We start from the raw sequence: 3,410 nt of genomic DNA on the forward strand, positions 1-3,410 counted from the left end.
GAAGTAGTACAATTCAAGTTTTAGTTATCGATTATTCACTTTTTAGCCGTCTTTGGTGGCTTGAACATGACCTAGGACCTTAAGATTCTGCATGAAAGGAGGACTAGCAGCCGCGTTGCATGGGAGAATGTGAAAAGTGTTCATATGTAGTAAAAACCTGAGAAATCCGTCCGTTTTCGTCATTTGTTATCGAAACGACTTAAAGCCAGATCGTCACATTGGCCGCTTTTCTCTCTGAGACGGTCACATTTATCGTCTGCAAAGCAATGTCGCGTGCTGCGGTATGCGGAGACACTAATTGCACCATATTAGAACACAGAAGAAACTTCTAAGTTGAAGTAATAGCCAGTAAGAAGTAGTACTATTTAAGTTTTAGTTGTCGATTATTCACTTTTTAGCCGGCTTTGGTGGCTTGGACATGACCTAGGACCATAAGATTTTGCATGAAAGGAGGACTAGCAGCCGCGTTGCACGGGAGAATAAGAAAAGTGTTCACATGTAGTAAAAACCTGAGAAACCCGTCCCTTTTCGTCATTTGTAATCGAATCGACTTAAAGCCAGATCGTCACATTGGCCGCTTTTCTCTCTGAGACGGTTACATTTATCGTCTGCAAAGCTATGTCGCATGCTGCGGTATGAGGAAACACTAAAAGCACCATAGTAGAATACAGAAGAAGCTTCTAAGTTGAAGCAATAGCCAGTAAGAAGTAGTACAATTCAAGTTTTAGTTATCGATTATTCACCTTTTAGCCGGCTTTGGTGGCTTGGTCATGACCTAGGACCTTAAGATTCTGCATGAAAGGAGGACTAGCAGCCGCGTTGCATGGGAGAATGTGAAAAGTGTTCATATGTAGTAAAAACCTGAGAAATCTGTCCATTTTCATTATTTGTTATCGAATCGACTTAAAGCCAGATCGTCACATTGGCCGCTTTTCTCTCTGAGACGGTTACATTTATCGTCTGCAAAGCTATGTAGCGTGCTGCGGTATGCGGATACACTAAAAGCACAATAGTAGAACACAGAAGAAGCTTCTAAGTTGAAGTAATAGCCAGTAAGAAGTAGTACAATTCAAGTTTTAGTTATCGATTATTCACTTTTTAGCCGTCTTTGGTGGCTTGAACATGACCTAGGACCTTAAGATTCTGCATGAAAGGAGGACTAGCAGCCGCGTTGCATGGGAGAATGTGAAAAGTGTTCATATGTAGTAAAAACCTGAGAAATCCGTCCGTTTTCGTCATTTGTTATCGAATCGAATTAAAGCCAGATCGTAACATTGGCCGCTCTTCTCTCTGAAACGGTTACATTTATCGTCTGCAAAGCTATGTCGCGTGCTGCGGTATGCGGGAACACTAAAAGCACCATAATAGAACACAGAAGAAGCTTCTAAGTTGAAGTAATAGCCAGTAAGAAGTAGTACAATTCAAGTTTTATTTATCGATTATACACTTTTTAGCCGGCTTTGGTGGCATGGATAAGACCTAGGACCTTAAGATTTTGCATGAAAGGAGGACTAGGAGCCGCGTAGCACGGGAGAATGTGAAAAGTGTTCATATGGAGTAAAAACCTGAGAAATCCGTCCGTTTTCGTCATTTGTTATCGAATCGTCTTAAAGCCAGATCGTCACATTGGCCGCTTTTCTCTCTGAGACGGTTACATTTATTGTCTGCAAAGCTATGTCGCGTGTTGCGGTACGCGGAGACACTAAAAGCACCATAGTAGAACACTGAAGAAGCTTCAAAGTTGAAGTAATAGCCAGTATGAAGTAGTACAATTCAAGATTTAGTTGTCGATTGTCGCTTTTTAGCCGGCTTTGGTGGCAATGACAAGACCTAGGACCATAAGATTTTGCATGAAAGGAGGACTAGCAGCCGCGTTGCATGGGAGAATGTGAAAAGTGTTCATATGTAGTAAAAACCTGAGAAATCTGTCCATTTTCATTATTTGTTATCGAATCGACTTAAAGCCAGATCGTCACATTGGCCGCTATTCTCTCTGAGACGGTTACATTTATCGTCTGCAAAGCTATGTCGCGTGCTGCGGTAAGCGGATACACTAAAAGCACAATAGTAGAACACAGAAGAAGCTTCTAAGTTGAAGTAATAGCCAGTAAGAAGTAGTACAATTCAAGTTTTAGTTATCGATTATTCACTTTTTAGCCTTCTTTGGTGGCTTGAACATGACCTAGGACCTTAAGATTCTGCATGAAAGGAGGACTAGCAGCCGCGTTGCATGGGAGAATGTGAAAAGTGTTCATATGTAGTAAAAACCTGAGAAATCCGTCCGTTTTCGTCATTTGTTATCGAAACGACTTAAAGCCAGATCGTCACATTGGCCGCTTTTCTCTCTGAGACGGTTACATTTATCGTCAGCAAAGCTATGTCGCGTGCTGCGGTATGCGGAGGCACTAAAAGCACCATATTAGAACACAGAAGAAGCTTCTAAATTTAAGTAATAGCCAGTAAGAAGTAGTACAATTGAAGTTTTAGTTGTCGATTAATCACTTTTTAGCCTGCTTTGGTGGCTTGGACATGACTTAGGACCTTAAGATTTTGCATGAAAGGAAGACTAGCAGCCGCGTTGCACGGGAGAATGTGAAAAGTGTTCATATGTAGTAAAAACCTGAGAAATCCGTCTGTTTTCGTCATTTGTTATCGAATCGATTTAAAGCCAGATCGTCACATTGGCCGCTCTTCTCTCTGAAACGGTTACATTTATCGTCTGCAAAGCTATGTCGCGTGCTGCGGTATGCGGGAACACTAAAAGCACCATATTAGAACACAGAAGAAACTTCTAAGTTGAAGTAATAGCCAGTAAGAAGTAGTACAATTCAAGTTTTAGTTGTCGATTATTCACTCTTTAGCCGGCTTTGGTTGCTTGGACATGACCTAGGACCTTAATATTTTGCATGAAAGGAGGACTAGCAGCCGCGTTGCACGGGAGAATGTGAAAAGTGTTCATATGTAGTAAAAACCTGAGAAATCCGTCCGTTTTCGTCATTTGTTATCGAATCGACTTAAAGCCAGATCGTCACATTGGCCGCTTTTCTCCCTGAGACGGTTACATTTATCGTCTGCAAAGCTATGTCGCGTGCTGCGGTATGTGGAGACACTAAAAGCACCATATTAGAACACAGAAGGATCTTCTAAGTTGAAGTAATAGCCAGTAAGAAGTAGTACAATTCAAGTTTTAGTTGTCGATTATTCACTTTTTAGCCGGCTTTGGTGGCTTGGACATGACCTAGGACCATAAGATTTTGCATGAAAGGAGGACTAGCAGCCGCGTTGCACGGGAGAATGGGAAAAGTGTTCATATGTAGTAAAAACCTGAGAAATCCGTCCCTTTTCGTCATTTGTAATCGAATCGACTTATAGATAGATCGTCACATTGGCGGCTTTTCTCTCTGAGACGG

The sequence above is a fragment of the Schistocerca gregaria genome, unplaced genomic scaffold (assembly GCF_023897955.1).
Source record: "Schistocerca gregaria isolate iqSchGreg1 unplaced genomic scaffold, iqSchGreg1.2 ptg000265l, whole genome shotgun sequence".
NCBI lineage: Eukaryota > Metazoa > Arthropoda > Insecta > Orthoptera > Acrididae > Schistocerca > Schistocerca gregaria.